Below are 13372 nucleotides of genomic sequence, written 5' to 3'. Positions count from 1 at the left end.
TATCTGAGCATACATTTGTTTACCCATAGTGTTATTTAAGGTTAAGTCAATCTATAAAAAGCTAATGACTTCCTGGAAGGTTCATCTCAGGACTTTTGTTGCCAAAGTGGCAAGATCTAATTATGGGTTTGTACCTACATGCCAAACTCAGGGCCCAAGAGCCAGATTAGGCTTGCAGCCCGATGCTATCTGGACACACACACACACACACACACACACACACACACACACACACACATATATATATATATATATATATATATATATATATATATATATATATATATATATATATATATACATATATAAATGTGCGTGTGTGTATCTTGCAGTGTTGCAATGTATATAAACAATATTGTGTTCACTCACCCATCCAAATAATTGAATTCAGGTGTTCCAATCACTTCCATGGTCACAGATGTGCAAAACCGAGCACCTAGGCCTGCAGACTGCTTCTACAAATATTTGTGAAAGAAGGGGTTGCTCTCAGGAACTCAGGAACAGGAATTCCAGCATGGCACAGTGATAGAATGTCACCTATGCAAGCCCAGTCATGAAATTGCCTCGCTACTAAATATTCCAGAGCCAACTGTCAGTGGTATTATAGCGAAGTGGAAGCAATTGTGAACAACAGCCACGAAGTGGTAGGCCACATAAAATGACAGAGCGGGGTCAGCGGATGCTGAGGCACATAGTGGTCAGAGGTCACCAACTGCCAACTCAGCAGAGTCAATCACTACAGATCTCCAAACTTCATGTAGCCTTCAGATTAGCGCAAAAACAGTGCATATAAAGCTTCATGGAATGAGTTTCCATGGCTGAGCAGCTGGATCCAAGCCTTACATCACCAAGCGCAATCCAAAGCGTCGAATGCAGTGGTTTAAAGTGTCGCCACTGGACTCTAGAGCAGTGGAGACGTGTTCTCTGGAGTGACAAATCACGCTTCTCCATCTGGCAATCCGATGGATGAGTCTGGGTTTGGTGGTTGCCAAGATAACACTACTTGTCTGACTGCATTGTGCCAAGTGTAAAGTTTGGTGGAGGGAGGGACTGTGGTGTGGTGTTGTTTTTCAGGAGTTGAGTTCGGCCCCTTGGTTCCAGTGAAAGGAACTCTTAATGCTTCAGCAGACCAAGAGATTTTGGACAATTTCATGCTCCCAACTTTGTGGGAAACTTTTGGGGATGGCCCTTCCTGTTCCAACATGACTGTGCATCAGTGCACAAAGCAAGGTCCAATGAGTTTGGTGTGGAAGACTAGGCTGCACACTTCTAAACCTTGTGGAAAGCCTTCCCAGAAGAGCTGAAGCTGTTATAGCTGCAAAAGGTGGGTCAACATCATATTAAACCCTATGGATGGATTACACTCAAGTTCATATGCGTGTGAAGGCAGACTACTGAATACTTTTGGAAATGCAGTGTGTGTGTGTGTGTGTGTGTGTGTGTGTGTGTATATATATATATATATATATATATATATATATATATATATATATATATATATTTATATATACACACACTATTTGTTGAGTTTTCAAAATGATCCTTTTTTTGAGATTGACACCCCTTTTAGTGCATATACTGCTGAATGTTTTAAAAATGGTCTTTTTTCTCATCTTGTTTTGAAGTTTTCTGTGTTATTATGCCAGCCTTAAAATCTACAAACATTTCTCACCGATTGAAGTTGAATCCTAATGATCATTTGATTATTAATCTGTTCAGAAAACATAACACCTCAAAGCCTCACCTTCATTCATTAGAACATCCTCAGTTTAATACCCTCCCACAACCCCCTTCACAAGTGGAGGAGTGTCTTCCGTGCAGAGCAGTGACACTGTTGGGAAGTCACAGTTTTCAGTTAAACTGACATTATACACTGAGTTGCAAGTTTTTTAAGCAGACCCCCACCTTTCATCAAACGTGATCGTTTGGGAAATGTTTTGATGGAACACATTATACCCACTAAAGAACGTTCTGAAAAGCACAGCAAATCTAAAAGCTGGTTCTTACATAGTTCATTCCTCCATGGCTAGTCTATCCACACTTGGATGGACACTTCTATCATATTAACCATCTCACAAGGCAAGTATTGTCATTGAATGGCTCAAGATTGACAGCAATCTTGAGATTGACAGCAAGATTTCTTCACGTGCTTGCAAGACAGCAAGACGACCAATTTACAGCAACTGCGCAAAGCTGTTATTTCCACATGATGATCTGTGGACAACACACCCAGCATTTGTAGAATCCATATCTAGTTGAACTCCAGCTGTTCTGTTGGCAAATTGAAATGCAGACTGATAGATAGGTTGCTAGATAAACTGGCAACTCAGAGGGTTCATTAAATCTATGAATAAAAAAAAAAAAAAAATTCTTTCAGAAATTAGCTTACTTGAGCTAGCAACCTAACTAATGTTTGTGTATGTGGCCTATAAATTAGTGCAAGATTAAACAACAAAAATGGTGAATTTGTGAAAAACTGATATTTTCTGCTAAATATCAGTTATCTGCTATTTTGTGAACTTCTGGCCAGTTTGTATAAAACCAATGGATAAATAAATCTTTAAGCCTAGGTAACAGAACAGAGAAAACAACTGATGAGACAGAGGAAGCACACAAGCAGAGCAAGCTGAGTTTGTCTAGTCTTTTGTGGTATTATGTGTTGTGGCATAAGTCACAAGCAAGCAAGCAAGCAAGTCACAAGTTATTTCACACAGATCAAAGCTTTTAGACCGACCTGTGAACCACCTATCTGTAATTGTAACTGGACCTGTTTAGAGCACATTATTTGTTCATTCCAGACAATGTATTCACATTTACAACCTCTCCAAACTTTAATCAGCAGTTCATACTGTGCCACTTTACAAACACACCCTGTAGTCCGTTCTATTACATTATAGGGGGATTCTGTATTTGATCTTTCCATTGTACAGTGTGGCTTAATGACTAAATACTGGTACACATATTCCCCCACCTTTTTCCCATCCGAAGTGGGTGCTGAGTATGGGTTATTATGAATCACAGAAATTCTTTTAACACTTTCGAATGTACATGTACAGAAATTGCCACTAGAGGGTAGCAAAGCTCACAAATGATATAATTTGAAGCAAGAGTGAAGCTGGATTTTGTTCTTTCTCTTAAAGATAAAAGCTTTAAGTACAATTTTAATGGTCAACCAGGTCTTTCACAGTTGTTAGGAGTTCCCCCTTTTCTATAAATTTTAACTTTTTAAAATTCAGTTTTGGAAACTCCTATTTTTTTCACTTACTTTTCTTTGACTTTTCCCTTACATATACACCTAGATGAGCATGTATGTAATGTTATCAGAAATATCTCTTGAAAAATAAAAAACGTAGGAGGGATTTGCCACTGCAAACACTGCATGGGCAAGTAATGTTTCTCTATGTAAAGTGGTAGAAGACAAAAAACTTGTAGAACTTGATTTCATGGTCTACAGTCCAGAGATGCTACCATCTTCTCTGGGCCTGAGCCCATTTAAGATGTTCTGTGGCGAAGTGGAAAAGTGCCCTGTGGTTTGACAAATTAAAATGTTTAATTCCTTTTGGAAATCATGTGCGCCATGTCATCTGGGCTAAAGATGAAAGAGACCACCCAGCTTGTTATTAGCTCATGGTTTAAAAGCCATCAACAGTGACAGTATGGGGATGCATTAGTGCATGTAGGATGGGCAAACTTTTGTGAAGGCACCATTAACAGATTTTGAAGCAATATATGCTGCCACCCAATGTCTTCTTCAGGGAAGGCCTTGCTTATTTCAGCAAGACAATATCAAGCCATATTCTGCATGTATTACAACAGCATGGCTTCATAGGAAAGGAGTGGGTGCTAAACTGGCCTACCTGCAGTCTAGATCTGCCATCCATTAAAAACATTTGGTGCATTATGAAACAAAAATTACAAGAAAAGAGACCACAAACTGTTGAGTAGCTGAAATCATATATCACTAAAAAAATGGTAAAAAAATTCATTTTAAAAACCTATATGAATTGGTCTTCCTAGTTCCCAAACACAGATTGTTGTTAAAAGAAAAGATGATGCAACACAGAGGTAAACAAGCCCCTGTCCCAACTTTTTTGAAGCACATTGCTGGCATCAAATTCAAAATGGGCATATATTTTTCAAAGAACAATTCAATTTCTCAGATTCAAAATTGAATATGCTGTCTTTGTACTACATTCACTTAAAATCTAAGCTTTACATGATTTGCTCATGATTTCATTCTGTTTGTATTTACATTTTGCATCATGTCCTAACTTTTTGGAAACAAAGTTGTATTTATTTATATTTTTTTCCATTTTCAGTGTTGAGTAATGTCCAGCCCAGGGATGACAAACAAAATACAAAAAAAATAGAAGGTCCCAAAAAATTTAATGCACACTGTGATTCTAATGTCCTGGTCAGTCACCTATCATGTGAAATCATTCATCTTGCTGTATTTCATGCTCACACATTTGAGGGATTCCATGTTTAACAAAGGAAAGGAAACACACTCAGCATCAAACAATTTAAACAATGAGCCTCTGATTAATGTTTTCATCCTAAACAAATGTCCTTGCATTTTCCTTCAAATCAGGAAGACATCTATCAGATTAATATGAAAACTTACATGAACAATATTATATCAAGGAGGAACAATAAATCTTACAACACCGCAAAGTTGTTTCCTACGTGTTTTGTTTCCTATGGGAATATTTTTTTTTTGACTGCATGTTCACACATAGAAGTAGCATGACTTTGTGGCCAGGCTACTGTGGGTTTGGGGTAGACCACCTGTGTTTGTGATGTTCAGCAAGAGGGGCCCCTCTGACAGCATCTACTGCAGGTGTGCGATGAGAACTCTGTTCAGGGTGTCCTGGTTATGTATTCATTCTTTCTCACCCTGCTTTTCCCAGGGTCTGCGGATACTGCGTCCCCACAAGCCAGGTCCCCAGACGCTGCATCCTGTCCCCCAGTATAACCTGAATAGCGCTGGGAAAGAAAGAGGAGCGAGAGAAAGAGAAAAGAAGAGAAAGCCTCCACCCATATTGTCAACCATGTGCTAACACAGCAAAATTTGTCCTTCTGCTCCCTTCCATTGTGCGTGTTTATGTGTGTGTGTGTGTGTGTCCCTGTATGCATATATGTGAGTGAAACATCTGTAACATCTGTCTCAAAGTGTGCAGGCCAAGCTGGCAAATCATGACCCCGAATCTGGGATAGATTATTGACCAGGCTGTTGGGGCCAGTGGTCTCTGGTTGCCAGGAGCCTCAGAACAAAAGGCTTGAGGTGGGTCAAATCCTGAGGACAATTCAATGCACATGCAAACATTAGACAATCAAATAGAACTTGAGAACAATTATTTCACAATTTCCTTTTTTATTCATTTACTTATTTTAAAGTTAAGTTTAAAAAACATAAAATGTACTAAAACTTTTGCACATGCCACATTTTATTCTTATATTTTTCAATATGTTAATGCAAGTAAACCATAATTGTGCATTAACATGTGCAGAAGTTCTCTGTAAAGAATGTGTTACCTTATTTTTACTTAGAAGATCAACAAACCATGTAATTTGACAAGGGATGCCCACACAGCTGTATATACAAATGACTAAATTAATGAAGGAAAAGCATAAATATAACCTGCTTTCAGGCCCATTTCCTGGTGTCAGTAATTCTTGACTTATGACTCAAAGGATATTTTTGTTGCCATTTAAATGGGATTTTAGCATTTACTTTTCTATGTGTGTGAAGCTACTTCTTTTATACAGAACAATTTGATTTAGCATGAAAGAAAAAGACAAGAATGTTTCAAATTATAAACAATCTCCAAAGATTACAGAAAAAATGCTATGAAGAAGACATAATCGGATATTGCACATTAAGACTTTTGCGCAATTTTAGAATTTTTTTTCATAATAAATAATTGTTTATATATATTGGCCTCCAAAGACGCTGTATCCAAGTACATCCTTTCATATGACTAATTAATATTGACTTACTGAATGGGTCCATTGGCATAACCTTTCAAGGAACAATAAGGAACAGCATGGTAAAAGTGAAGCAGAGCTTTCTCAGCCACATCACCTTCCCACACTCACACACCTAGTGTAAACTGTGCCAATCACCTTCCATCTGAGGACAAAGGGAGAGAAACCCCATTCACAACCATCCAGGGTGCTTCCTAAATGGAAAGAGGGGGGCTGAAGCTGTATAGTGTGAGAGCATTTTCACTCTTCCTCTCACCGTGTGGGAAAACTCCTCTGACCGTCTCACACATCAAACCGGACAGGGGCTCTCTCATTCATTCTCTCTTTATTATATGAGACGATGGACAAATCAACTCAGCAATAAACTAGACAATGCATTTGAGAGTGAGTTGTTTAGATGTGGCTGCTGGGACAACCTCACACGTTGCGCTTCCTCTTTGGAATCAGTCTTTGTCCAGAGCTGATGGCTTGAGAAGACATGGCCTTGGCATAGGGCCTATATCATAAAGAATGAAGGTCATGCCATTCCAGCTTTGATGCTATAATACATTGTCGCTTTATTTTGTGAATGATGCCTTTTGAAATATTTCAAATATTTAATATATAAAAGGCAACAACTCTATGGCAAGGTAGAGTAGTAAAATGTATTTAACCCCTGAAAATGCAAGTTTTTTGTTCAGGTTTTTATTTTATGCTGAAATGTGCACGAAACTAAATTCCAGCCTAGCATTTGAAGTGTTATTTGTCATATTATGTATATTCAGAATTCACTATTTTGTGTCCTTTATGTGTTTTCATCCATCAGCGTTTTCTCACTACAATATCCAGCATGCATTACGCAAGTGTCGTACAACCGCTGGGAACCACATGACATTGATAAATCTTCTAAGGTACGACTTACGTAGAGACGTGATATTTGGCTCCCTAACACTGCTGTTACCTGTCTAGATTCTTTCAGCGTTATCCAGCGAGTCAGGGGGTAAGTAAGTAAGTGAGTAAGTGAACAAATAAATAAGAAACAAACCCGTCTCCGAGTGTCCGCCCTGACATGCTTACAGCTAGTTTCTCCTCCAACCTTCGAGATACATAGTTAGCGTTAATGAGGGATGTTTCCTAGACTTCATACTGGAAAATCTCACTCTAGAGACTAATGGCATCAGCGTCGAATGCGTGGATGTTTACAGTGTTTAGGACAAACGTAGTTGTAGTTATTTATTTATTTTTTTAATAATTATTTTCGCCAGAGGGCCCTTTTAAGGAACAATTTAAACTTGTTTGAAACTCACCTCGACCGGTGCTTCTCAGCTCCTCGACTTTCATGAAACAGCCTATCAAGAAGCTGATAATGTACCACGTGATCACATCAAACCAACGATCTTTTGGGAGTATTGTTTGTTTGCTACCAGTTAGCTTAATTAACCTAGCTAGCTAGTAGCTCACCAGCTAAAGTTTGTGACAGCTCTTGAAAGGGCTGTTTGTGCCAGCATTTGTTCTGCTTCACCTGCTTATTTTTTATCTCGTCTCTCAATATGAAACACACACAAAGATGCAGATGTAAGTTTGCGAACGTTTCTTGTGTAGCCAGAACGGCACAAAATATGACAAATGCTAACTTGGTTGACGCTAATACACTAGCCAGCTAACTAGAAGAAAAATTGAATGTGTGATGTGCGACTGTAATCTTCAATAGCTTTACATAACCATAGTAAGACTTACTCTTCATTAACTACTGTGAATTATTTAGTAATTACAGTGAATCTGATGAACCCATTAGTTAGGTTATGAGAGAGGAATTGCATCGTGGCAACCATTCGGCAGTAAAATGGTTTTAACTGTGGTAAAAGGTTCAAGCTTCAGTTATGTCAAACCATTGCGTATGAATAAAATATAACCATTGTCTTTCAGTTTGCCTCTTTTGGTAAGAATTTATGTAGCACACTTTATTTATGTACAACAGTTTGACACAATTTAATTTGAGGCAGAATTTCATTTCTGGTGGTAAAGCATTCAGTGAGGCCTAACCGAGACAAAATGGCCCCAAACACAGCACACTGCATGGCACTTGTGTCTGACATCCACCTGTGCGATGCATTAAGCTTTTAACAGGAAATTCTGGCAGCGAGGGTCACATGTCTCTCTTCCCTATCAACAGGCTGGCACACTTGTTTGTTTGAAACATCTGGAGGCATGGGAGCATGGGGTTGCAGGGGAGCAGCTCTGTGCAGCTGGCTGCTGGCACTGCACTTGAAGGTAAACAGGGAAAATGGGGAAAGCCCCCTGTGTTATCCACCGGAATAGAGCTCCACGTCTCCCAGCGCTGAGGGTGGAAATAGCTCCTCGTCAGCAAAGCAGGTGTTTCCTCCTTTATTTCTTCTTATTTGTCTACATTTCCAAGCAAGTTTGGGCAATCGTGGATTCCAGGTTTCAGTTCCAAACATGTTGGTCTTAACAACACTTAGTTTTGTTCAGTTCACAATTTGAAGAGGCTTCACGCTTCTAAGTTGTCAGCATAAATACAACCTCAATACTAGAAATGGGACTTTTGGGAATTTTTCTGTCTCTCCTGAGGAAATAGTGTTCTGTGAGGTTAGTTTATGTGAAAGGTGTGTCTAATATGACCAACAAGTGAATTAGCAGTTTGAATCTTGCTACATAAACTACAGGGGTCTGTATAGCCCTGTGCCAGTTGATGGATTTGCAGCCCTGTGATGCTACAGTGACTGTAAAAAAGTGACGGACATGCCTCTCAGCCAGTTACAGCTGTCTCTAGGCTCTACTTCCTTTGTCAAGCAAAGGAAAATCTGAAAGGAAAGACAGATCTCTGCGTTGATAATAATGGAAGCAGTACATTTGTCAGAATTATTAGGACTAAGAGGTGGTTAAAATGTGTTACTTATTAATGTGTAATTTAATCACACATTGTCTTGATCATTTGGTTGGTGATAATTTTTTATTTCATTCCTGAAGTTAGAAAAAAGTTTAAATGTAAGCTGCAAGGATAAAGCTATTAAAGACTTACGTTTGCTCTAAAATAGGCTAAACTTTATTTACTGTAATTGCTTACATATGTTTAATTGTAAAGTCTAATGCTGAGAAACATGACAGAACAATGTTAAGATTGGGTAGCTAACTAAATTAGCTTTTCTTAACTTTCTTAATCAGATTATATATAAGTTACTGTAGTTCCTGTAAAAGGCCTTGTATAAAAGAACAATTCTTAAACATATAATGTTTCATAACCCATAGCTCCAGCATTAGATCTAACTTTGTTTTAACTCATAGGAGAAGGGGAGAGGTAACTTCCATCGTTGAAACCTCCTCCTTATTTGACCTATTTTTACAGACAGTGGCCAGAATCTTTTTTTTTGGCCTACATTTATATTTTGTTCATTCTCAAGTATGTCCATGCTTCATATAAAATCAAATGTACTCCTCTTTGTGCTTCAGAATTTTCCCTTAATGATCATTTTAGTCTGTGAGGAGTCTAAAGTGATATAAATGCTATCAGGTGACCTGAGCTGACAGGTTGATGTAGCAACAGTGATTAAGAGAGGCAGTTCTTCAAAGAACTGTGCAAATGGTCAGTTAAAAGTGCAAATGAGGATCATGAGGCTGTGTCATGTCCTATTTCTCATTCTAGAATTCAGAGAGGTGCTTACAAGTGCTCTATATGAGCCTTTAATGAGGATGATGGTCCTTTAGGTCTGCACAGTGTTGGCGTCACAAAAATGTGGACTTGAAGAAGGACTGTAGTACATAAGATTTTTTGTGACAAGCCTTATGCAGGCCCACAGTTCAATTCTTAATTTTCTTAATTCTCATGACTACTTTGTTTATTAGCTTGAATTGTCATACACTTTGGCATGTAAAGGTTGTGTGTTTTTGGCATGCACATGCATCCAGATTTTGACTTTTTCCCAAGATTCTCGAGCCTTTTCTCATTTATAAAGGAAAGGAGATTTGAACATTTTTCTTATATATTTTATCCAAGATTAAGCTACAATAATAACATTAGTGACTATAACAGGGAATATGCTGTGGCATTGTGACATTGTGAGTGTGTTTTTTTGTCTTTGAAATTTGTGAGTGTGTTTTTATGTCTTTGAAATTTACTTTCTTATATTGTTTTATGGCTGTAGTCATTGTTTAGACATTACTATTATACATTATTATACATTTTTAGTAGCTGGAAGAGCAATGGTGTTATGAGCACTATAATAATTTAAATGATTTTAAATTTATTAAACTACAGTGGCTTACCACCATGAGGAAACCTCTTATTCATGACTTAATTAAAGAAAAAAGAAAATCTTGCAGTAGACGGAAAATAATATGTCAGTTATTCTATGTCAAGTGGAAAATTCTTTACCTGTTAGAATGATGCATTCTACCTAGTTTGATCTATCTTATTATCACTAACTTTCTCTGCATGTACTCTGTAGGCATTCTGCAGTGTGTTATGTGAGTCACTCCAGCTCTTTCTCCAAGTGTGGCACTCGGTCGATGGGAGTGACACCAATTATTTATGTCACATCCCCTCCGGAAGCAGTGGATGGAAACTCACAAAGAGAGGACTATCCATCAAGCTCGTCCAGTGGGGCTGCACACCTCTGACTCCAGCACAGTGTAGGTAGGGAATGAAGTCTCCTAGGACAATTTCAAATACCCAGTCACACACTTACCTTGTCAAAGGTAGACTTTAGTTAAAACTTCCAAAATATACATAGGTATAGCCTATATGGCACTGCTTCATATAAATGAATGTAAATGCCAATGCAAGGGAAAGGAGGAGGAGTTAAGCCCAAGTTGCCATGAAATGTAGGTTACAGATGTTAATAATTGCATTTTATAGCATACATCAATATCATTTAAGAAAACATAACTGCCTGCTATGTGGTTAAATTCAAATGAAGTCTTATTTGAAATGGACCTTGACAAATCTTGTAGATTCTCCTATGGTGGAATAAGTTAAATAAGGGACCCCGCTGAAAAATGCTCTTCAGACTATCTATTACTGCAGCAGACTCCCGATGTCCTTACAGTGCTGGGTGCCCTGAGTAATTGCAGTTGTCAGGGTATTGAATCCTTGGGCTCTGCCCCTATTCAATGAACTGACCGGTCTGTTAAAGCGACCAAGTTAGGGAACAAAAACAAAAATGCTTGAGGTGTCGCGATGGCTGGGAATTGACTCTTAACTAGGGGGACTCTGGCTGATGGATGAGGTGGAGCAAATTATTAATAGTTTGCTGATTTTTCTCCTTCAATATTTTTGTGGAGCATTTTTTATTTTGTCACAGATGTCACACTATGATCTATTGACGGTTTAGAAATAAACCATACTCTCTGAAATAATTACCTCCACATTTAAAACTTGTGAAGGATGCAGTGTCAGAAAAATCATGGCCTGCATGATATGAACTGACATGCTACACACCTCAGACTGCAGAAATGAAGCGGCACAATAAAAGTACTGGTGCACATGTGACAAGACTTTCATTAATTCTAGGAGTGCAACAATACAAGGTACCCTTTTTATTGTTCAATACAACCCTCACAATTCAGTATGCACACATATGACTCAATGTTCTGATAATAAAAAACCTTCTGTTCTTGTCTGTAATGTAATAAAGTACTACATATGGTCAAACTGAAAATGTAACTAATTCTCAATAATGCAATGACATATTACATTTTCAGTAAAAGTCTTATTGCATTATCCGTTAAGGCATTGTGTCACATTTTTAGGCATATTATTGTTATTATGTTCGTTTTCATGTTTTTTGTCCATGTTAAATGCAAAATCCCATTTCTGCTTGTTATCACATTATTGGTAAATTATTACATTTTTGGGTTCTGTACTCTAATAACCTGGAAATGTAACCATTGACAAAATAACATAAGTCAGATTTTCAGGCACTTCTAAGGTTTGCTGTATTGAGAAATGTACTGAATCAAGACACCAGCATTTCTAACCAAAATATGAATTCTGTGAACCATTACACTCTTAAATAATTCATAAAACAGTGTACTGTAAGTAGGACAGTGGTAGGCCATTAATGGTACACTCCTATACTTAGTCTTAACAGTAGTATTTAAGTGCAAATTATTTGATACCAATATACATTATACAGGTTTTTTAAATAGGTTATTGAGAGCACAAAGAGGTTACACAGCAAACTTGGCATGGAATTTGAACAAGTTTCATTGTTTATGAAAAGTTATTTGTATCCCAGGTTGGGCAGTCTCTATTGAACTCTGCTTTATTACTGCTTCGACCACTGATTAATATCAGAGAAAGAGAGCTTAGCAGACAAAAGAAAACTTGTTCAGAGATATAAGAGAGAGATTAGTAGACACAAACATGGTCCAAAGTTATATAATAAAACCTGTTCACATTAATTTACATTGAACATTTTTTTTCCTTGTAAAAATGACCGTTTTGAAGACTCAAGATTTGGTTCTGACCAAAGCGGAATGGTCTGTGTTCATGGGAAACAGATACCTCAAGATAATTAGAAGACCAGATGTATATACCCAACTAACCTTTTGTTTGTTATGTTTGTTATTATAATTTTATGGTTCTCTAGGGTCCTACATTTTTTCATTTCAAAACAAAGCAAACTGTTGTAAGTTCATATTTCAAGACAAATAATTGTCAATAGAGTTTATTTTATTGAGAATAACAGTACATTCAAGTCAGAAATGGAAGTCATCCAGTGCAGCACTGGTACAGTACAATAATCTTGATCCAAGGGGGCAAAACTTAGACATACAGACTTAATTGCCAGTGTAGCAACCACCAATGTTAATTTTCTTTTAATATAAGGTTCATGATGCAAACATTACAGCAAGGTGAACAAATATTTGTTTCTTCATTTCTCAATGTGCAATATGTTATCTTTTTTTAGGATAAGGTCATGGATGAAGTTGAAATACCTTGCACTGGTGCACGTGGCAAAGCATCTAAGGCATATTTTCCTATGAATTAAAGGCTTCCAAAGTGGGATTTGGTATTGTACAAGCTTCTAATTCTTTCAAATCATTATTGAAACATTCTAGTGCTGTAGCACTAGAATTTACAATATGATGATGACCAGCTTGTCACGTGATAACAGCTTACTATTAGTTTAACACATATTTTAAGTGTATTTTTTAAATACACTTACTATAAATGTAAATATTATTGTAATCTGGTGTTAGTTCTGGAGGGGTGTTTTTGTTTTTCTTTTTTTTATGATTTTTATACTTTGTAACACTAAAAATTAAAACAAAATTATGATTAATAATGTGTCTTGAAGACGTGTATAATGTATGATATATAATACTAAGAGCGGTCAAAACATGGAATATCATGATTCAACATACAGTATAATGACGAATTAGA

General features: G+C 37.3%; 1 long non-coding RNA gene across 2 annotated transcripts; it reads left to right on the top strand.

Moving 5' to 3' along the window:
* The first annotated feature begins 6747 nt into the window (after positions 1 to 6747).
* On the top strand, positions 6748 to 13114 carry LOC108435009. Of its 2 annotated transcripts, none has more exons than XR_005130160.1 (4): positions 6748 to 6878; positions 8141 to 8340; positions 10431 to 10618; positions 12897 to 13114. It is a non-coding gene; the product is annotated as an uncharacterized LOC108435009 (long non-coding RNA). The 2 variants fall into 2 exon arrangements; XR_001858411.2 differs by lacking the exon at positions 6748 to 6878 and adding an exon at positions 6890 to 6967.
* Positions 13115 to 13372: the final 258 nt, after the last annotated feature.

Source organism: Pygocentrus nattereri, chromosome 4, assembly GCF_015220715.1.
Source record: "Pygocentrus nattereri isolate fPygNat1 chromosome 4, fPygNat1.pri, whole genome shotgun sequence".
In the NCBI taxonomy this organism is placed as follows: Eukaryota; Metazoa; Chordata; class Actinopteri; order Characiformes; family Serrasalmidae; genus Pygocentrus; species Pygocentrus nattereri.
The sequence above is the reverse complement of the archived record's forward strand: the minus strand, read 5'-3'. Positions and strand labels throughout refer to the sequence as shown.